Raw genomic sequence first — 24,381 nt, 5'->3', positions numbered from 1 at the left:
AATGGTTTTGTGTTCGGGATTAGTCATAGTGGCTGTATACTGACATTCTAAACATTAAAAATAATATCCTTATCAAGAGTACTTTTTAAAAAAGTGATGGGAATAAATTATTTTGAAGTTTGTTAACAACAAGCAAGCGCTCAAACAAGTGTATGTATATTAAATGTGTCCGGCTAGAAACAGGAGATTTTCAGAGTAGTCTGTCAAAATTGTCCGACTGCCACAAAACGTCACAAAGTTAACCATCTAGCAAGTCAAATGTCCTCTATGTTGAATGTTTTAAAAATGTATCATTCATTTTGCATAAGATTGTATAACTTCCTAAACAGTGAAAAACATATTTTTCATGAAATTTGATATTTGAATGAAACTACATCAAAGTAGTATGACCAAAGTATGAACAATGACTGTTGCTTCTACACTGCTAAAGTGTGATCATAAAGTTACTGAGCCCTCCCCCTTGTCAAGCACATGGATTCAGGAGATGGGATCATCACTTCCATGACCAAGGCCCTTCTCCCCAGATTGCTCAATTTGGCCAGGCAGCCAGCTCTAGGAAGTCTTGGTAGCTCCTAACTACTTAGGCCACTGTGTTCTTGGGGACCTTCAAAGCTGCAGACATTTTTTTGTAATTTAAAAAATATATATTTCAAGGAAACTTTTTTTTTTTTTAATGTTTAGCTAACATAATATAATGTAAAAGTATGCATTACGGTTTCTGTAAAATAATAAATGTGGCATCATAACATAACATTCCCTCAAAACCTCATGGGATGGTACAACAATTACCTCTAGATTGGACATAATTGTAGAGATAACAGGAAATACACAAGCCGTAGGCTATACTACAGCGCAAGGAGGCTGCATCGGAATCAAATCATATTTGTCACATACGCCGAATATAACAGCTGTAGCTTAAAGTGAAATGCTGACTTAGACCTTAACCAACAATGCAGTTCAAGAAATAGAGTTAAGAAAATATTTACTAAATCAACTAAAGTAAAAAATAAAAAGTAACAATAAAACAGCCCATTTGATTAATTGTTCAGCCATTTTATGGCTTGGGGGTAGAAGCTGTTAAGGAGCCTTTTGAACCTCGACTTGGCGCTCCAGTACCGCTTGAGTGCAGTAGCAGAGAAAACGGTCTATGACTTGGGTGACTGGAGTCTGAGACAATTTTTTGGGCCTTCCTCTGACACCGCCTAGCATATAGCGCCTTACGGTCGGATCTCGAGCAGTTGCCATACCAGGCAGTGATGCAACCGGTCAGGATGCTCTCGATGGTGCAGCTGTAGAACTTTTTGAGGATCTAGGGACCCATGCCAAATCTTTTCAGTCTCCTGAGGGGGAAAAGGCGTTGTCGTGCCCTCTTCACGACTGTCTTGGTGCGCTTGGACCATGATAGTCTGTTGGTGATGTGGACACCAAGGAACTTGAATCTCTCGACCCGCTCCACTACAGCCCCGTCGATGTGAGTGGAGGCGTGTTCGGTGATGAGCATTGTGGGCACTATGGTGTTGAACGCTGAGCTGTAGTCAATGAACAGCATTCTCACACGTTCAATGAACAGCATTTACGGTTGAGATTTAATGATGTTAGTAAATCATCGGTATCATGTCATGTCAGTCAGAAGTTCAATGGCAGGCGACAGCCACATGGTGGTACTGTTGCCTAGGCCCCCCCCATACCTCTTGCCTACAGCTATAGTTATGGAATTGTTTGTGTGACTCGCCCGCGGCCAGAAGCTTCCACGATACCGCCCTCTTCTGGCTTATGTCATTTCATCAGCCCCTTTCAAAGAAGATACATTTCTTTCCACTGTTCGATTGTCATGTTCTGTGTCAAATAATGCATTTAAATCGAATACTTTGCCAGTAGTAATTTATGAAATTGTCAAATCTACTGGCAAACTATTTGATTTTGACTCTGTACCGGCACCCCCTGTATATATTGTTATTTTTTTACTGCTCCTCTTTAAATTACTTGTATCTCTTATTCTTATCCATATATTTTTAAACTACACTGTCGGTTAGGGGCTCGTAAGTAAGCATTTCACTGTAAGGTCTACACCCGTTGTATTCGGCGCATGTGACTAATACAATTTGATTAGGAAGGGCAGTTGTTGCCACTGCACTTAACGAGAATGTCACCCAAATCGTCCACAAGGTGGAAGCAGATTGTCCATTTGTATTTACCAGCTGGACAGACATAGTATCTCAAACAGATACAGGGTACGTTCCAAATGGCACCCTATTCCCTATGGAGTGCACTACATTTGATCAAAACAACTTTATAGGGAATAGAATACCAATTGGGATGCACAGAGAAATAACTCAAACAAACCTCTGGGATTTAGAGGTTGTGCGCTACTGCAATCTTACATGCTTGAGGTATAGAAGTTAAGTTTCCCCGGACCACGGCTATAGGATCAGATTATCATATCCCTAACCATCAAGAGGTGGGAGATATCTGACCCTGTATCAGTGGTTATCATGCAGATCCTACTCCTGCAAACAGGTGGTTGGACCGGTCTACTCATTGGGGTTTATGTGTAAAGATGATATTGGTGTTAATTTTTTTTTAAATAAATAAATCAATACATAGAGTGATGGATGAAAGCAGTTTCATGTTTATGTTTTATCCCAGTAAATCTTATTTGGTTTACGTGTTGTAAACCTTGTCAATCACACACCTCAAGGTCAATGCTAATATATAAGAGGGACAGAGACGTGATGAAATCTTTGAAAAAAAAGTTGATGGATTCACATTATTTTGGGGATTTTATACAACATACCAGAAAGTATTGATACCCCTTGACTTACTCCACATTTTGTTACAGCCTGAATTCAGAATGGATGAAATCATCCCCCCCCCCAATAATGACAAAGTGAAAACAAAATACAGAAATATCTAATTTACATAAGTATTCACACCCCTGAGTCAATACTTTGTAGAAGCACCTTTTGGCAGCCATTACAGCTTTGTGTCATCTAGGGTGTCTGCATCAGCTTTGCATACATCTACTTCATCAAATTTCAATTCAGGCTGTAACACAACAAAATGTGAAATACGTCAAGGGTTATGAATACATTTTGAAGGCACTAGATTGCACATTAACTAATCATTGTTTAGTGTAGGGGCTCCCTAGTGGCGCAGCAGTCTAAGGCACTGCATCTCAGTGCTAGAGGCGTCACTACAGACCCTGATTCGATTCCATGCTGTATCACATCCGGCCGTGATTGGGAGTCCTATAGGGCAGTGCACAATTGGCAGAGTGCCGTCCGGGTTAGGGTTTGGCCGGGGTAGGCCGTCATTGTAAATAAGAATTTGTTCTTAACTGACTTGCCAAGTTAAATTAAAAAAAGTAGTCTTGCATGAATGGACTCCTTCCCGTCACTATTCTTACTTTTCTTCAGCATTAATCAAACCCGAATAGCCTGAAAAGACTGATAAATTAAACATTTACTTGTACAGAGTGGCTACGACCTGTGTTTGCCCCGACCCCCAGGAAACCCTTTTCCGTGCAATAAACAATCTTATGCTCTGTGGCATGTGTCACTTTATGCAGCTGCTGCTCCGGCTCAGCAGCTGCTGCTCCCACTCTGCACTTATCTCTGCTTTGAACATTCCAAAACATTAGGACATGATCATCATGTACAAACCATTTAGTCTAGAGTTAATCTAAGGACATTGAAGTGAACAAGTAGTAATAATATTACTGGTTAGTAGAGCAGTAGTAACCAGAAAATGCTCTATTTATACAGTACCAGTCAAAAGTTTTGCGAGTTCTCTCATGTCACCCTGCTTTTCCGCCCACTCCACTGGCTTCCAGTTGAAGCTCGCATCCACTACAAGACCATGGTGCTTACCTACAGAACAGCAAGAGGAACTGTCCCTCCCTACCTTCAGGCTATGATCAAACCCTACACCCCAACCAAGCACTCCGTTCTGCCACCTCAGGTCTCTTGGCCCTCCCACCCCTACAGGAGGGCAGCTCCCGTTCATCCCAGTCCAAGCTCTTCTGTCTTGGCACCCCAATGGTGGAACCAGCTTCCCCCTGAAGCTAGGACAGCAGAGTCCATTCCCATCTTCCCGAAAACATCTGAAACCCTCCCTCTTCAAATAGTATCTTAAATAATCCTCCTCACCTTTTTTTCAAAGTGGTTGACAAAGTCATCTGCAGAGGAGGAGGGAGGGAGGATTAAGGAGGGAGGGGAAGGTGGAAAAAATAATGCTCAGCTGCTTTCTCCTCTAACAACTCGGCAGATAGAATTAAATCGCTTGTGATCGTTGCATTGTTTGCTCTATAACCCATTCTTTCATACGCCACCGTGATATACAATAAGGCCATGACAAAAAAAAAAGTCAGTGACAGAATAAATTCAACTCCACATACTTTTGTTTCATCACAAAACCGGAGAGCAACATCTGTCCAGTGAAGTTCAAAGCAAATATTGCGTGTAACAAACAGTTGAATAATCTGCAGCATAGTCAAGCAAGTTCATGTTTGACAGTTTACTAAACTACTAGTACTGATTTAGAACCATAGAGTTACAGCAAATCAGCACCAAGACAAGGAGCACTGCCGCTGCTATTCCAGCACCATTTTAACTTAAACATCAAATCAACAAGGCTATACATGCTTTGTTTAATACACACTGAAAACAAGATACCAAACAACGATTTAGTCCAATCAATGTTGCTAAATATCACATACTGAGACAGAGGGGTGCCGTTTCCCTCGGCTGCTTTCTCGGGTTAGATTCAGCAACTTTCGATTTGAAGGGAAGATCATAAAATCACGAGAGGAAAGATAAAATAATGTAGCATTTATATTGGTCAAATATTTGGGAAGCCTGGCTTCCCTTGGCATCTATAAATGCACACCACTGATAATATAGCCAGGTATGTTCATTATCTAGCTACGTAGCTATGCTATTACTATGTTCATTAGCTGATTGATTTGTACCTTAAACAGCATTGAGAAGGTTAACATTATGGTCCAGATTTTAGCCAGCCAGGTTAAAGTTTTCACCCAAACTTTCTCTCCCTACTCTTCCTGATTAGTTCAGTGCTGTAAACTGACACAATAATCCCGAGAAAGAGGAGAACCTGTGCCAAGGTTCATAACTTAATTTAGCCAGTGTAATTTAACTAAGCCAGCCATGCACATGCTGTCCACCGTCTTCCTCTCTCATGTGTGTAGAGCAGACACTAGCCGTTTGATTTGTCTCTAACATTACAGCTGTGCAGTTCACAAGTTGCCTTGTTTTGTCCCTAAGACCCATGTCTTCCATCCTCAGATTTACTATAATAATATTTCGGCGTATATAGTAGTTGATTATCTTTACAGAAGCCTATAGCCATTCAGTACAGTCACATTTTCATTGGTCTTCGCGCAGTCTTTACCATCAGAGAGAGAAAGAGACTATCTTAGAGATCTCACCAACCCCATTCTCACTGCCGAGACCTGACGCTTCCTCTCTCTGACTGAGGAAATCTCCTTGAAACATGTAAGTCCTCCTAAACTAAATGGTTTCCAACTGCTAGGAGTAAGCTTGATGTAGTTGCAAGGGATATGGGACCAAATTTGAAGCTTGACAACTTTACACTATAAGTGAATTTGTTCAAATACTAGCCTAAAGTCTTATGATTTCGTCAAATGGAGACAGTGCTTTTATGCTTAATGTTAAAACAAATATAAATGAAAATAACCTCATAAAAGATTATATTCTCTGTCACCTCATATTCATCACTTGATCTCAAATCCAAAATGCTAGAGTATAAAGCCCAAATTAAAATGGTAGCTTCATTGTCCAAACACATACTGTACTGTGTGGCGAGGAGTGGATGTTGCTGGCTTCATTTCTTGCCTGAGATGATTAAATTTGTGATAAGCATGTTATCTCCTGTTTTCTTTTTATGCTTGATTTAATTTGTTATCAGCATTATTTGTTTTTTAGCTTCTCCTGAACTCTTTCCAAGGCAGATTTTACAGCCTTTGGTCCACAGATGGTAGCACCTGTTTTGAGGTCAGTGTCTTTGTTACGAACCCCTTTTGCCCTGCAGTCTAGGGGGGATGGAAACGAGACCCGTAACATATTTAATGCAAATCATAATAGTGAAAAGGAACAGTGAGAACTCAGAAATCCACAGACAACTTAAATCTACCATCAAACACTATAGGTTTATTTTAAACACACGGTAATGGGGTGTGGGAAAAGGGGCTGAGCTGGACCCAAGGAAAGAAACAATAAATATCCAAAAACACCCCTAAGCTAGACTTGCCTGCTTCAATACAGCGGGTTGTCCGCCCAGTTCGAACTAGTTTTCTTAGACAAAGTATTCCTACGGGTAATGTATGCCCATGGGCGACTTGGCTTGGTACCCCCTTTTCCCACCATCAAACACCATAACAAAACATACTCACAAAATACCAGACAAATGTGACATGTAGGAGCAAAAACCAAAAGAGAGCTCAATCCAAAGAGAGCGAGCAATTCAGCGAGATTGAGCTACAGAGCGATTGAGCTCCAGAGAAAACAACTGACTGGGTTTTTAAACCAAGGGAAAGGGGATGTGATTGGGTAAGGGAAAAGGAGCAGGTGTCTTCTGATTGGCGACTGATTGGCGACACCTGTGAATAGGACAGAAGGAAAGAAAATACACACAGGATACCTGTATCCGTAACAGTCTTTGAAAAATATTTTTTTTTAGAAGAAATTAAAGATTTCTTTCCAATGACTCCCATTTTTTTGTCCAGGTGAGATTTGTGTTGAAATTGTGACTGGGTGGGTCTTCCCAAATTGGCTTTCTTGAGGGAAGGCATATCTTTAGTGGGTTGAAGAGGTCCTTGTGAGCGACAGGAGTGGGGCATTGTAGACTTTTTCAATCATTTTGTGGGTTATTGCGAGTCTCTTGTAGGTTATTGCGGGTTTCCAGATATGTGATGTTTAGCGGGACAGGGAGCAAGGGAAATGGGGTGGATCGTAGTGTGCCAGACAGTGATGATGTGCATGGTTAAAGTTAATTGAATTGTCGTGTTGTGTTGCAGTATAACGGCCTGTTGCAAACAGAATGGATGATTTGGATGGGTTGGATTTTAAAAACGCAGGCTTCCTTCTTTTCACTTTCTCATAAAGCCCAGTAATGTGGGGTGAATGGAACGTTGTTGATCCTCTGTATTTGTTTTATATTGTGGTGCCAGCATCATGTTATGTGCATCCTAACGTTAGCTACACCTTAAGCCCCTCTTACCTCAAGAGTAAGTAAAATAACAGACCATGATGGTGGCTAGTTTCATAAACCATCATGTGTAACTTAAACTTACCCATTCATGCACATGCTGTCTACTGTCTCTCTCTCTGTCTTGTGTTCAGACCAGACACTACACATTTTGTAGTCTTCTCTCAGTCTCGCTCTCTCCCTCTCTGATAGTCTTGACCATCTCAGAGCGGTGCCAAGACATGCGACTCTCCTCTCCTTTAGAGCGAGTTACTAATATTGACAACTTCTGGTTATGCAGTTTGCTTCTCGCCTAAGTAACATGCACATGTTGTTTTTCTCTCTCCTAGTCTTGAACATCTGTGCTGTTACTTCTCCTTCCAATTGTTTGAGATGAGTTTTTCACAACGCATTAAAAAAAATGTATTTCATAACTCTTCAACAAGCTGAAAGCTTGTTCTCTTGTGTTTTTGAAAATTCCTTTTTAGGAAAGAAAAGAAACCAGTGTCCAACTCGACTCGGAGGGCACGTTTAGACTTATAGGCAACTTGGGACACATTAGGGATGAAAATATAATTTCCACCTCCAGAAATTAGTCCAATAAAGTATTGGTAATATTATGTTTAAATAATTTTTTTACATATTGGACCATGCATATAGCCTATGCATGGTCCATATTATCAGGTACACTATTAGCAATAATCATTATTACCTTTAGCCCAACTGATGCAGCATAGTATATGTATAAATAAATAGGCTGAAGCATGGGGTTGCCTATCTGTAGTTACCCTGTTGGACTTATCGATAACACTTTACTTGACATGTCATAACCATGTCATAACTTGTCATAGCATGGTCGTAACACTGTCATGACACATTTACACCTGTTGAAATATATTGTGCAATTTTACGGCTGGTTATGACACCCACATAAGATTGTCAAAACCCACATTAATTCAAATGAGTTTTTTCCCTTCCAAGAAGTTTCCTTTGATTGAAAGTTTGTTTCTTAAATCCTTTGTTGTTGTAATGAATTCTTTACAGTCATGTTTTTTTTCCATCATATTTTAAGTAACTTATTGTAAATACACTTTAAGCATTATGACCATCATAATCATATTAGCCAGACAGGCCTATCACGTACAGTACATGCCCTTATATCAGTCATCAGTTAAAAATAGGGTGTCTTGTCCTGCTCCTGAAATTTGCTCCTGCATTCATCCCAGTCATCAGCAACAGAACATTGGGTTAGGCGCATGTCTAACATGAATGTGCGCACAATTACAATGATCATTTAATATGGTTAATTAAAAATATGTCACAACAGGTCTAAATATGTCATGAGAGTGTTATGACCATATTATAACAGGTTATGTCAGCTGTTATGACATATACAAGAGTATGTGGACACTCCTTAAAATGAGTGGATTTGGCTATTTCAGCCACACTCGCTGCTGACAGGTGTATAAAATCAAGCACACAGCCATGCAAGCTCCATAGACAAACATTGTCAGTAGAATGGCCTTACTGAAGAGCTCAGTGACTTTCAAAGTGGCACCGTCATATGATGCCAAATTTCCATTGCCGCTATTGGGCTCTGGAGCAGTGGAAACGCATTTCTGGAGTGATGAATCATGCTTCACCATCTGGCAGTCCGACTGACAAATCTGGGTTTGGCGGATGCCATGAGAACCTGCCCCAATACACAGTGCTAAATGTAAAGTTTGGTGGAGGAGGAATAATGGTCTGGGGCTGTTTTTCATGGTTCGGGCTAGGCCCCTTAGTTCCAGTGAAGGGAAATCTTAACGCTACAGCATATTATGACATACTAGATACGATTCTGTGCTTCCAACTTTGTGACAACAGTTTGGGGAAGGCCCTTTCATGTTTCAGCATGACAATGCCCCTGTGCACAAGGCGAGGTCCATACAGAAATGACTTGTTGAGATCGGTTTGGAAGAACTTGACTGGCCTGCACAGAGCCCTGACCTCAACTCCATGGAACACCTTTGGGATGAATTGGAATGCCGAGTGCGAGCCAGTTCTAATCAACCAACATCAGTGCCCCAGCTCACTAATGTTCTTGTGGCTGAATGGAAGCAAGTCCCTGCAGCAACGTTCCAACATTTAAAAAAAATATATACATTTCACCTTTATTTAACCAGGTAGGCCAGTTGAGAACAAGTTCTAATTTACAACTGAGACCTGGCCAAGATAAAGCAAAGCAGTGCGACAAAAACAACAACACATAGTTACAAACAAACGTACAGTCAATAACACAATAGAAAAATCTATGTACAGTGTGTGCAAATGTAGAAAAGTAGGGAGGTAAGGCAATAAATAGGACATAGAGGCAAAATAATTACAATTTAGCAATAACACTGGAGTGATAGATGTGCAGAAGATTATGTGCAAGTAGAGATACTGGGGTGCAAAAGAGCAAGAGGGTAAGTAATAATATGGGGATGAGGTAGTTGGGTGTGCTATTTACAGATTGGTTGTGTACAGGTGCAGTGATCGGAAAGCTGCTCTGACAGCTGATGCTTAAAGTTAGAGGGAGATAAGACTCCAGCTTCAGTGATTTTTGCAATTCTCTGCTTCCAGTCATTGGAAGCAGAGAACTGGAAGGAAAGGCAGCCAAAGGAAGTGTTGGCTTTGGGGATGACCAGTGCAATATACATGCTGGAGCGCGTGCTATGGGTGGGTGTTGCTATGGTGACCAGTGAGCTGAGATAAGGCGGGGCTTTACCTAGCAAAGACTTATAGATAACCTGGAGCCAGTGGGTTTGGCGACAAATATGTAGTGAGGGCCAGCCAACGAGAGGATACAGGTCGCAGTGGTGGGTAGTATATGGGACTTTGGTGACAAAACGGATGGCACTGTGATAGACTACATCCAGTTTGCCGAGTAGAGAGATGGAGGCTATTTTGTAAATGGCATCGCCAAAGTCAAGGATCGGTAGGATAGTCAGTTTTACAAGGGTATGTTTGATAGCATGAGTGAAGGAGGCTTTGTTGCGAAATAGGAAGCCGATTCTAGATTTAATTTTGGATTGGCGATGCTTAATGTGAGTCTGGAAGGCGAGTTTAGTCTAACCAGACACCTAGGTATTTGTAGTTGTCCACATATTCTAAGTCAGAACCGTCCAGAGTAGTGATGCTAGTCGGGAGGGAGGGTGCGGGCAGCAATCGGTTGAAGAGCATGCACTTAGTTTTACTAGCATTTAAAAGCAGTTGAGGCCACGGAAGGAGTGTCGTATGGCGTTGAAGCTCGTTTGGAGGTTTGTTAGCACAGTGTCCAAAGAAGAGAACAGAACATTTCAGTTTGCAACTGAACATGCAACATAGAGAATACCAGCAAGGAAGGGGACCCACAGCATCATGCAGACATGCCTTTGCTGTGAGCATTCCTATAAATGGAACAGGGAGGGCACTTAAATCAGGTTGGTGACATTTCACCTGGTCAAAGGTCAAAACAGTTTTGAGTTGTGTCCCAATTTACTTTCATAACCTAGCCTGGTGGAACCACATATCATGATATCTGAAGTAGGGCTATTGCAGTGACCGTATTACCTCCACACCGGCAGTCATGAGTCATGGCCTCAGTAAAATTCCATGTGACCGTTGAGTCACTGTAATCTCCTCTTATGCACTCTGGACATGCTTTGGTAGTACCCAACTTGCTAACGACCATCAGGTTGCTAATGGCCTGGTACTCAGGGCTCTATTGTCCCTCTAACCACTCTGACATCAATGCAATTGCCATCGAAAATCACATCAAACACTTATCAAAACAGTAGGTTGCTTTTAAAATTCACCTAACTGTGATGATCATTTTGAAGAAAGAAGTTTAACAGCAGGTTGAAACGGAGTGTAAAACATGCTTCTGGTGGATGTTGTTTCAAAGCCTAACAACGAAATAGACTGCGTTTTCTAAGGTGATGATTCATTCAAAACACCCATACACCCACCCCCCCCCCCAAAAAAAACCAGAATAAAAACTATGATTGTGTAGATGTTCCCAAACACGCTCATCAGTGGCTTGTATGCAGCTTGTATGCCTGAAGATGCTAAACTTGTTTATGTTCATTAAATGGTCAATTACCGCGAGACCGGCAGTCTTTTGCAAGACAATATCCGGCTAACAACATTTCATGAACGCCACATCCCTAATCTGAAGTGAAATAGAAAGGTGAAAGCAGCGATCTGGTTGGTTCCACCACACTAATCATAATAACCATTGATAATGTAATCAGTGCTCTGTGTGTGTGTGTTTGACCGACCAGTATCTTTGAAGGGCCAGGAGCTGATCTACGCTGCCATGCCCATCAATGGGGCGCTGGCAAAGACCTTACCTCCAGACTCACCTTTTGCCTACTCACCAACGGTCATCGATGCGGAGACCAGAATTAGGTAAGTTAAGTCTGACCTGTTCAAACTTCAACATAGTATATGTTTGTCAGATATCACCTATCCTAACTGCCATTGGTAATAAAGCAGTGACCGTATGTGTTCCCAGATTCATCTATGGAGCCAGCACATAGAGGCTTGTAAGACGATGTGATGGAGTCATGACTGACAGACAGGCTGGATACTGATGTCTCTGAATGGAGAGAGACCTGGCTATCAACACATCCACAATTTGGGACTGAAGGTGATTACTAATAATATATTACAACAGAAATGTCCAGTATTTGTGATAAAATAATTTATATATGTTTAAAGATAATGATTATATAATTCTACCCTGAAACGTAACCATTAGGGATTATAGTTTATGTCGCATATATAAGGAATAATTAAAGTATTAAACATAAGTCCAACTAGATTGGACTGGCAGGGAGATAAATGTGTGGGTATGTTTGTTTGTTTGTATGTATGTGCGTAGGATATCTACTGTTTGTGTGGATGTATGTGCGTAAGGAGTGAACTATAAAATGGATGTCTTTGTATAATGGACTTCAGAGTACACTCGTGAATAAACATTTTGACTATTGTAAGCTGGGACTCTCGTCTGTTTCATTCAACCAGAATCTTACAAACTCTGGGTTGCAGACTGAGTAGATTAATTGAAGTTTATGAACAAATTATGAACAAATTCACATAACAATTTGCAACACCCTTTTCATTCCATGTGTCACTGATGAACTCTGCCTCAACTTTGTCTGTTTCTAAAGATGGAGAGGGCTGTAGATGCTTTTGCCAGTCGCTCCTTGGTCGTTTGATGGGGAGACCATAATTGGGTAGGTTTTGTCTGACCTGTTCAAACTTCAACATAAGATAGGTAATATCTGACACACAGGTACTAACTGCCATTGGTAATAGAACAGTGACTGTGTGTGCATGTGTTCACACAAACATGTATGTAGCCAGCACATGGAGACTTGTAAGATCAAGTCATGAAGTCCAGACGTGTTTGATACGGATGTCACATCTGAGTGTTGCAGCTTTGCGCCTCTTGACCAATCAGATTCAAGGAAATCGCAAGTCATGCAGGACGGGCACAAAGCTCAAGGCATGACCTTCTCTTTCCTCTGGTGTATTTAGCACACATGATAACACATCACTCCTGAGAGACAAAAGCAAAAACTCTTACATAAATGTAGCAGCATATACATCTAAACATTAGCAATCTGACATGCTGCATAGCAGGGGTTCCCAAACTTTTTCCACTCAGGCCCCTCTTCTGGCATTGGGGAACACACCTTCAAACTCAGTGCCTCTTTGCTTGACATCATGGGAAAATCAGAAGATATCAGCCAAGACCTCAGAAAAGAAATGGAGACCTCCACAAGTCTGGTTCATCCTTGGGAGCAATTTCCAAATGCCTGAAGGTACCACGTTCATCTGTACAAACAATAGTACGCAAGCATAAACACCATGGGATCACGCAGCCGTCGTACCGCTCAGGAAGGAGACGCGTTCCGTCTCCTAGAGATGAACGTACTTTGGTGCGAAAAGTGCAAATTAATCCCAGAACAGCAAAGGACTTTGTGAAGATGCTGGAGGAAACAGGTACAAAAGTATCTAAATTCACAGTAAACCGAGTCCTATATTGACATAACCTGAAAGGCCGCTCAGCAAGGAAGAAGCCACTGCTCCAAAACCGCCATAAAAAAGCCAGACTACGGATTGCAACTGCACACAGGGACTAAGATCGTACTTTTTGGAGAAATGTCCTCTGGTCTGATGAAACAAAAATAGAACCATTTGGCCATAATGACCATTGTTATGTTTGGAGGACAAAGGGGGAGGCTTGCAAGCCAAAGAACACCATCCCAACCGTGAAGCACGGGGGTGGCAGCATCAAGTTGTGGGGGTGCTTTGCTGCAGGAGGGACTGGTGCACTTCACAAAATATAAGGCATCATGAGGATGGAAAATTATGTGGATATATTGAAGCAACATCAAGACATCAGTCAGGAAGTTAATGCTTGGTCGCAAATGGGTCTTCCAATGGACAAGGACCCCAAGCATACTTCCAAAGTTGTGGCAAAATGGCAACAAAGTCAAGGTATTGGAGTGGCCATCACAAAGCCCTGACCTCAACACTATAGAAAATTTGTGGGCAGAACTGAAAAAGTGTGTGCGAGCAAGGAGGCCTACAAACCTGACTCAGTTATACCAGCTCTGTCAGGAGGAATGGCCAAAATTCACCCAACTTATTGTGGGAAGCTTGTGGAAGGCTACCTGAAACATTTGACACAAGTTAAACAATTTAAAGGCAATGCTACCAAATACTAACTGAGTCTATGTAAACTTCTGACCCACTGGGAATGTGATGGAAGAAATAAAAGCTGAAATAAATCATTCTCTCTACTATTATTCTGACATTTCACATTCTTAAAATAAAGTGGTGATCCTAACTGACCTAAGACATGGAATTTTTACTAGGATTAAATGTCAGCAATTGTGAATAACTGAGTTTTAATGTATTTGGCTAAGGTGTATGTAAACTTCAGACTTCAACTGTACAACTCCCTACTACAACTCCCTACTACATCGCACAGTTCAGGCTGGATCTGATTTATCTTTAGAGAAACTGTGCTATGTGCGCATTGAGTTCATAGAAATAAATAAACATCCTCTCAATCTCAACTGTGTTTATTTTCAGAAAACTTAACATGTGTAAATATTTGTATGAACATAAGACTCAACTAAGACATAAACTGAACAAGTTCCACAGACATGTGACTAACAGAAATGTAATAATGTGTCCCTGAACAAAGGGGGGGTCAAAATCAAATGTAACAGTCAGTATCTGGTGTGGCCAACAGCTGCATTAAGTACTGCAGTGCATTTCCTCCTCATGGACAGCATCAGATTTGCCAGTTCTTGCTGTGAGATTACCCCCTCGTCCACCAAAGCACCTGCAAGTTCCCAGACATTTCTGGGGGGAATGGCCCTAGCCCTCACCCTCTGATCCAACAGGTCCCAAACGTGATCAATGGGATTGAGAAGTTTCCTTTGATTGAAAGTTTGTTTCTTAAATCCTTTGTTGTTGTAATGAATTCTTTACAGTCATGTTTTTTTTCCATCATATTTTAAGTAACTTATTGTAAATACACTTTAAGCATTATGACCATCATAATCATATTAGCCAGACAGGCCTATCACGTACAGTACATGCCCTTATATCAGTCATCAGTTAAAAATAGGGTGTCTTGTCCTGCTCCTGAAATTTGCTCCTGCATTCATCCCAGTCATCAGCAACAGAACATTGGGTTAGGCGCATGTCTAACATGAATGTGCGCACAATTACAATGATAATTTAATATGGTTAATTAAAAATATGTCACAACAGGTCTAAATATGTCATGAGAGTGTTATGACCATATTATAACAGGTTATGTCAGCTGTTATGACATATACAAGAGTATGTGGACACTCCTTAAAATGAGTGGATTTGGCTATTTCAGCCACACTCGCTGCTGACAGGTGTATAAAATCAAGCACACAGCCATGCAATCTCCATAGACAAACATTGTCAGTAGAATGGCCTTACTGAAGAGCTCAGTGACTTTCAAAGTGGCACCGTCATATGATGCCAAATTTCCAACAAGTCAGTTCATCAAATTTCTACCCTGCTAGACCCAGTCAACTATAAGTGCTGTTATTGTGAAGTGGAAATGTCTTGGAGCAATGGCTCAGCCACAAACTGGTAGGCCACACAAGCTCACAGAATGGGACCGCCGAGTGCTGAAATGCGTAAAAGTTGTCTGTTCTCAGTTGCATCACTCACTACTAAAGTTCCAAACTGCTTCTGGAAGCAACATCAGCAGAAGAACTGTTCGTTGGGCGCTTCATGAAATGGGTTTCCATGGCCGAGCAGCCGCACACAAGCCTAAGATCACCATGCGCAATGCCAAGTGGTGTAAAGCTCGCCGCTATTGGGCTCTGGAGCAGTGGAAACGCATTTCTGGAGTGATGAATCATGCTTCACCATCTGGCAGTCCGACTGACAAATCTGGGTTTGGCGGATGCCATGAGAACCTGCCCCAATACACAGTGCTAAATGTAAAGTTTGGTGGAGGAGGAATAATGGTCTGGGGCTGTTTTTCATGGTTCGGGCTAGGCCCCTTAGTTCCAGTGAAGGGAAATCTTAACGCTACAGCATATTATGACATACTAGATACGATTCTGTGCTTCCAACTTTGTGACAACAGTTTGGGGAAGGCCCTTTCATGTTTCAGCATGACAATGCCCCTGTGCACAAGGCGAGGTCCATACAGAAATGACTTGTTGAGATCGGTTTGGAAGAACTTGACTGGCCTGCACAGAGCCCTGACCTCAACTCCATGGAACACCTTTGGGATGAATTGGAATGCCGAAAGTGCGAGCCAGTTCTAATCAACCAACATCAGTGCCCCAGCTCACTAATGTTCTTGTGGCTGAATGGAAGCAAGTCCCTGCAGCAACGTTCCAACATTTAAAAAAAATATATACATTTCACCTTTATTTAACCAGGTAGGCCAGTTGAGAACAAGTTCTAATTTACAACTGAGACCTGGCCAAGATAAAGCAAAGCAGTGCGACAAAAACAACAACACATAGTTACAAACAAACGTACAGTCAATAACACAATAGAAAAATCTATGTACAGTGTGTGCAAATGTAGAAAAGTAGGGAGGTAAGGCAATAAATAGGACATAGAGGCAAAATAATTACAATTTAGCAATAACACTGGAGTGATAGATGTGCAGAAGATTATGTGCAAGTAGAGATATTGGGGTGCAAAAGAGCAAGAGGGTAAGTAATAATATGGGGATGAGGTAGTTGGGTGTGCTATTTACAGATTGGTTGTGTACAGGTGCAGTGATCGGAAAGCTGCTCTGACAGCTGATGCTTAAAGTTAGAGGGAGATAAGACTCCAGCTTCAGTGATTTTTGCAATTCTCTGCTTCCAGTCATTGGAAGCAGAGAACTGGAAGGAAAGGCAGCCAAAGGAAGTGTTGGCTTTGGGGATGACCAGTGCAATATACATGCTGGAGCGCGTGCTATGGGTGGGTGTTGCTATGGTGACCAGTGAGCTGAGATAAGGCGGGGCTTTACCTAGCAAAGACTTATAGATAACCTGGAGCCAGTGGGTTTGGCGACAAATATGTAGTGAGGGCCAGCCAACGAGAGGATACAGGTCGCAGTGGTGGGTAGTATATGGGACTTTGGTGACAAAACGGATGGCACTGTGATAGACTACGTCCAGTTTGCCGAGTAGAGAGATGGAGGCTATTTTGTAAATGGCATCGCCAAAGTCAAGGATCGGTAGGATAGTCAGTTTTACAAGGGTATGTTTGATAGCATGAGTGAAGGAGGCTTTGTTGCGAAATAGGAAGCCGATTCTAGATTTAATTTTGGATTGGCGATGCTTAATGTGAGTCTGGAAGGCGAGTTTAGTCTAACCAGACACCTAGGTATTTGTAGTTGTCCACATATTCTAAGTCAGAACCGTCCAGAGTAGTGATGCTAGTCGGGAGGGAGGGTGCGGGCAGCAATCGGTTGAAGAGCATGCACTTAGTTTTACTAGCATTTAAAAGCAGTTGAGGCCACGGAAGGAGTGTCGTATGGCGTTGAAGCTCGTTTGGAGGTTTGTTAGCACAGTGTCCAAAGAAGAGAACAGAACATTTCAGTTTGCAACTGAACATGCAACATAGAGAATACCAGCAAGGAAGGGGACCCACAGCATCATGCAGACATGCCTTTGCTGTGAGCATTCCTATAAATGGAACAGGGAGGGCACTTGAATCAGGTTGGTGACATTTGACCTGGTCAAAGGTCAAAACAGTTTTGAGTTGTGTCCCAATTTACTTTCATAACCTAGCCTGGTGGAACCACATATCATGATATCTGAAGTAGGGCTATTGCAGTGACCGTATTACCTCCACACCGGCAGTCATGAGTCATGGCCTCAGTAAAATTCCATGTGACCGTTGAGTCACTGTAATCTCCTCTTATGCACTCTGGACATGCTTTGGTAGTACCCAACTTGCTAACGACCATCAGGTTGCTAATGGCTTGGTACTCAGGGCTCTATTGTCCCTCTAACCACTCTGACATCAATGCAATTGCCATCGAAAATCACATCAAACACTTATCAAAACAGTAGGTTGCTTTTAAAATTCACCTAACTGTGATGATCATTTTGAAGAAAGAAGTTTAACAGCAGGTTGAAACGGAGTGTAAAACATGCTTCTGGTGGATGTTGTTTCAAAGCCTAACAACGAAATAGACTGCGTTTTCTAAGGTGATGATTAATTCAAAACACCCATACACCCACCCCCCCCCAAAAAAAACCTGAATAAAAACTATGATTGTGTAGATGTTCCAAACACGCTCATCAGTGGCTTGTATGCAGCTTGTATGCCTGAAGATGCTAAACTTGTTTATGTTCATTAAATGGTCAATTACCGCGAGACCGGCAGTCTTTTGCAAGACAATATCCGGCTAACAACATTTCATGAACGCCACATCCCTAATCTGAAGTGAAATAGAAAGGTGAAAGCAGCGATCTGGTTGGTTCCACCACACTAATCATAATAACCATTGATAATGTAATCAGTGCTCTGTGTGTGTGTGTGTTTGACCGACCAGTATCTTTGAAGGGCCAGGAGCTGATCTACGCTGCCATGCCCATCAATGGGGCGCTGGCAAAGACCTTACCTCCAGACTCACCTTTTGCCTACTCACCAACGGTCATCGATGCGGAGACCAGAATTAGGTAAGTTAAGTCTGACCTGTTCAAACTTCAACATAGTATATGTTTGTCAGATATCACCTATCCTAACTGCCATTGGTAATAAAGCAGTGACCGTATGTGTTCCCAGATTCATCTATGGAGCCAGCACATAGAGGCTTGTAAGACGATGTGATGGAGTCATGACTGACAGACAGGCTGGATACTGATGTCTCTGAATGGAGAGAGACCTGGCTATCAACACATCCACAATTTGGGACTGAAGGTGATTACTAATAATATATTACAACAGAAATGTCCAGTATTTGTGATAAAATAATTTATATATGTTTAAAGATAATGATTATATAATTCTACCCTGAAACGTAACCATTAGGGATTATAGTTTATGTCGCATATATAAGGAATAATTAAAGTATTAAACATAAGTCCAACTAGATTGGACTGGGAGGGAGATAAATGTGTGGGTATGTTTGTTTGTTTGTATGTATGTGCGTAGGATATCTACTGTTTGTGTGGATGTATGTGCGTAAGGAGTGAACTATAAAATGGATGTCTTTGTATAATGGACTTCAGAGTACACTCGTGAATAAACATTTTGACTATTGTAAGCTGGGACTCTCGTCTGTTTCATTCAACCAGAATCTTACAAACTCTGGGTTGCAGACTGAGTAGATTAATTGAAGTTTATGAACAAATTATGAACAAATTCACATAACAATTTGCAACACCCTTTTCATTCCATGTGTCACTGATGAACTCTGCCTCAACTTTGTCTGTTTCTAAAGATGGAGAGGGCTGTAGATGCTTTTGCCAGTCGCTCCTTGGTCGTTTGATGGGGAGACCATAATTGGGTAGGTTTTGTCTGACCTGTTCAAACTTCAACATAAGATAGGTAATATCTGACACACAGGTACTAACTGCCATTGGTAATAGAACAGTGACTGTGTGTGCATGTGTTCACACAAACATGTATGTAGCCAGCACATGGAGACTTGTAAGATCAAGTCATGAAGTCCAGACGTGTTTGATACGGATGTCACATCTGAGTGTTGCAGCTTTGCGCCTCTTGACCAATCAGATTCAAGGGAAATCGCAAGTCATGCAGGACGGGCACAAAGCTCAAGGCATGACCTTCTCTTTCCTCTGGTGTATTTAGCACACATGATAACACATCACTCCTGAGAGACAAAAGCAAAAACTCTTACATAAATGTAGCAGCATATACATCTAAACATTAGCAATCTGACATGCTGCATAGCAGGGGTTCCCAAACTTTTTCCACTCAGGCCCCTCTTCTGGCATTGGGGAACACACCTTCAAACTCAGTGCCTCTTTGCTTGACATCATGGGAAAATCAGAAGATATCAGCCAAGACCTCAGAAAAGAAATGGAGACCTCCACAAGTCTGGTTCATCCTTGGGAGCAATTTCCAAATGCCTGAAGGTACCACGTTCATCTGTACAAACAATAGTACGCAAGCATAAACACCATGGGATCACGCAGCCGTCGTACCGCTCAGGAAGGAGACGCGTTCCGTCTCCTAGAGATGAACGTACTTTGGTGCGAAAAGTGCAAATTAATCCCAGAACAGCAAAGGACTTTGTGAAGATGCTGGAGGAAACAGGTACAAAAGTATCTAAATTCACAGTAAACCGAGTCCTATATTGACATAACCTGAAAGGCCGCTCAGCAAGGAAGAAGCCACTGCTCCAAAACCGCCATAAAAAAGCCAGACTACGGATTGCAACTGCACACAGGGACTAAGATCGTACTTTTTGGAGAAATGTCCTCTGGTCTGATGAAACAAAAATAGAACCATTTGGCCATAATGACCATTGTTATGTTTGGAGGACAAAGGGGGACGCTTGCAAGCCGAAGAACACCATCCCAACCGTGAAGCACGGGGGTGGCAGCATCAAGTTGTGGGGGTGCTTTGCTGCAGGAGGGACTGGTGCACTTCACAAAATATAAGGCATCATGAGGATGGAAAATTATGTGGATATATTGAAGCAACATCAAGACATCAGTCAGGAAGTTAATGCTTGGTCGCAAATGGGTCTTCCAATGGACAAGGACCCCAAGCATACTTCCAAAGTTGTGGCAAAATGGCAACAAAGTCAAGGTATTGGAGTGGCCATCACAAAGCCCTGACCTCAACACTATAGAAAATTTGTGGGCAGAACTGAAAAAGTGTGTGCGAGCAAGGAGGCCTACAAACCTGACTCAGTTATACCAGCTCTGTCAGGAGGAATGGCCAAAATTCACCCAACTTATTGTGGGAAGCTTGTGGAAGGCTACCTGAAACATTTGACACAAGTTAAACAATTTAAAGGCAATGCTACCAAATACTAACTGAGTCTATGTAAACTTCTGACCCACTGGGAATGTGATGGAAGAAATAAAAGCTGAAATAAATCATTCTCTCTACTATTATTCTGACATTTCACATTCTTAAAATAAAGTGGTGATCCTAACTGACCTAAGACATGGAATTTTTACTAGGATTAAATGTCAGCAATTGTGAATAACTGAGTTTTAATGTATTTGGCTAAGGTGTATGTAAACTTCAGACTTCAACTGTACAACTCCCTACTACAACTCCCTACTACATCGCACAGTTCAGGCTGGATCTGATTTATCTTTAGAGAAACTGTGCTATGTGCGCATTGAGTTCATAGAAATAAATAAACATCCTCTCACTCTCAACTGTGTTTATTTTCAGAAAACTTAACATGTGTAAATATTTGTATGAACATAAGACTCAACAACTAAGACATAAACTGAACAAGTTCCACAGACATGTGACTAAAAGAAATGTAATAATGTGTCCCTGAACAAAGGGGGGGTCAAAATCAAATGTAACAGTCAGTGTCTGGTGTGGCCAACAGCTGCATTAAGTACTGCAGTGCATTTCCTCCTCATGGACAGCATCAGCTTTGCCAGTTCTTGCTGTGAGATTACCCCACTCGTCCACCAAAGCACCTGCAAGTTCCCAGACATTTCTGGGGGGAATGGCCCTAGCCCTCACCCTCCGATCCAACAAGTCCCAGACGTGATCAATGGGATTGAGATCCAGGCTTTTCGCTGGCCTTGGCAGAACACTGACATTCCTGTCTTGCAGGAAATCACGCACAGAACGAGCAGTATGGCTGGTGGCATTGTCATGCTGGAGCGTCATGTCAGGATGAGCCTGCAGGAAGGGTACCACATGAGGGAGGAGGATGTCTTCCTTGTAACGCACAGTGTTGAGATTGCCTGCAATGACAACGAGCTCAGTCCGATGATGCTGTGACACACCGCCCCAGACCATGACGGACCCTCCATCTCCAAATCGATCCCGCTCCAGACTACAGGCCTCGGTGTAACGCTCATTCCTTCAACGATAAACGCAAATCCAACCATCACCCCTGGTGAGACAAAACCGCGACTCGTCAGTGAAGAGAACTTTTTGCCAGTCCTGCATGGTCCAGCGACCGTGGGTTTGTGCCCATAGGCGACGTTGTTGCCGGTGATGTCTGGTGAGTACCTGCCTTACAACAGGCCTACAAGCCCTCAGTCCAGCCTCTCTTAGCCTATTGCGGACAGTCTGAGCACTGATGGAGGGATTGTGCGTTCCTGATGTAACTCGGGCAGTTGTTGTTGCCATCCTGTACCTGTCCCGCAGGTGTGATGTTCGGATGTACCGATCCTGTGCAGGTGTTGTTACACGTGGTCGGCCACTGTGAGGATGATCAGCTGTCCTTCCTGTAGCACCGTCTTAGGCGTCTCACAGTACAGACATTGCAATTTATTGCCCTGGCCACATCTGCAGTCCTCATGCCTCCTTGCAGCATGCCTAAGGCACGTTCATGCAGATGAGCAGGGACCCTGGGCATCTTTCTTTTGATGTTTTTCAGAGTCATTAGAAAGGCCTCTTTAGTGTCCTAAGTTTTCATAACTGTGACCTTAATTGCCTACCGTCTGTAAGCTGTTAGTGTCTTAACGACCGTTCCACAGGTGCATGTTCATTAATTGTTTATGGTTCATTAATTGTTTATGGTTCATTGAACAAGCATGGGAAACAGTGTTTAAACGCTTTACAATGAAGATCTGTGAAGTTATTTGGATTCTTAGAAAGTATCTTTGAAAGACAGGGTCCTGAAAAGGGGACGTTTCTTTTTTTTACTGAGTTTATATCCTAAATGGAATTCAAATCATTTAACCGACGTCGGTCAATTAGTTGTTTAAAACAGAAAAATAACCAGCATTTTGGTTAATCGCTGAGCACTACTCTAAGGTAGTGACAAGAGGAAAACTGATGATGCACTACCCAATTTAGAAATTGCACCTTGTGCATTCTACTACTACAACTTCCAAGAGTAAATTGAAAGCCGGACTGAGTTCCTTAAAAAAACACGAACAAATTATGCCGACCCCAGTTTGGAACCACTGCTGTATTGCATGGAAACTAGACTATTTTTCAGTCTGATCAACTGTAGGGTACCAACAACAGCAGCTGCATAGTCCAGCCTACTATGCGCCCTGACCAGGGTAAATGACGTGGTTTATATTTAAACTTGGGCTGACTAGGCTATATAAACTTGTTCAACCCCAAATTATTAACTGGAATGAATAAACCAAATTGCTGACATAGACTGTGAGTACATTTTTAATAAGGCCAACAGTTGCATAGGGCAAGAGTGGACTACACGATGCAAACAAGCATAAAGCAAGCTCAGCCCTGTGAGTTTTATTGATGAATCATGTTGCTTCTCTGTGTCTGTTTATAGGATCCCTAGTCCTTCTTTTAAATATAATTCATATGAACTAGTACAAGGTTGCTGCAGTTAGACAGAGTTTTCATGCGCCCCAAGGCAAGGAGTTTTTTCCAGGAGTTAAAAAAAAATCATATGACCACCTGATTAGAAAAACTCTGGTCCCATCATAGCCAATTTTAAATCTTTTTACAACAAATGAATCATGTCATACCTTATAAGGTCCGGAGTTTTACCTGGTTACTAGATCAGGAAAAACTACAGGTCCAGGAATTTTCTTTCCGCCACATCTCTCTGGACCTGTGGTGCCACCTCTGGTCCTAATTAAATAAATCATGAAATCTGTAATAAATGTTGACGTTTTTGCCGATCTTAGTCAAATTTCTCAAGTGAAATAATAAGCATGAAAACGAGTATTCTCTCGTTGACTGACAGATACATCATTGAATAATCCTGTCCATAGTTCCAACTCTTACCAGCAGTAGTACTATTGACCAATCACAGACGAAGGGCGTAGACTTTGCCTACCGAACATCGACTTACCTCAAGAAAACAAATGTGTGCGCGAACAGCTGTAAATAAACCTTCTGAACCCCAAAATGACTGGGAAGCATGGAACAGGCTGTAACGTTCAAATTCTTTGTTTGCCTTTTTTTGTCAAAACACATAAATATTGAAATTGAGACAGAAATATGTATAAACAGAAATGTTAATGTGAGTGGCCCTGGGAAAGTATACAGTGGCAAAGATAATAAACACATAAGCCAGTGAAAAAGCCATATTACGACCAATAATTAACAAAAATATAAACGCAACATCAAACAATTTTTACGACTCTACCGAGTTCCAGTTCATATAAGGAAATCAGTCAATTTAAATAAATTCATTAGGCCCTAATCTTTTCACATGGTACTGGGCTGGGGCGCAGCCATGGGTGGGCCTGGGACGCAGCCATGGGTGGGCCTGGGACGCAGCCATGGGTGGGCCTGGGAGGGCATAGCTCACCCACTTGGGAGACTGGCACACCCACTGGGGAGCAAGGTCCAGCCAATAATAATTCGTTTTTCCCCATAAAAGGGCTTTATTACAGACAGAACTACTCCTCAGCACCCCCCACCCCCCCCATGAGCTTAAATAAAAGATCCCAGAAATGTTCCATATGAACAAAAACGCTCTCTCAAATCACGTGCACAAATTTGTTTTCTGGACGT

This window comes from Salmo salar, chromosome ssa07 (assembly GCF_905237065.1).
Source record: "Salmo salar chromosome ssa07, Ssal_v3.1, whole genome shotgun sequence".
Classification (NCBI taxonomy): Eukaryota; Metazoa; Chordata; class Actinopteri; order Salmoniformes; family Salmonidae; genus Salmo; species Salmo salar.
This window is presented reverse-complemented; position numbering follows the sequence as displayed.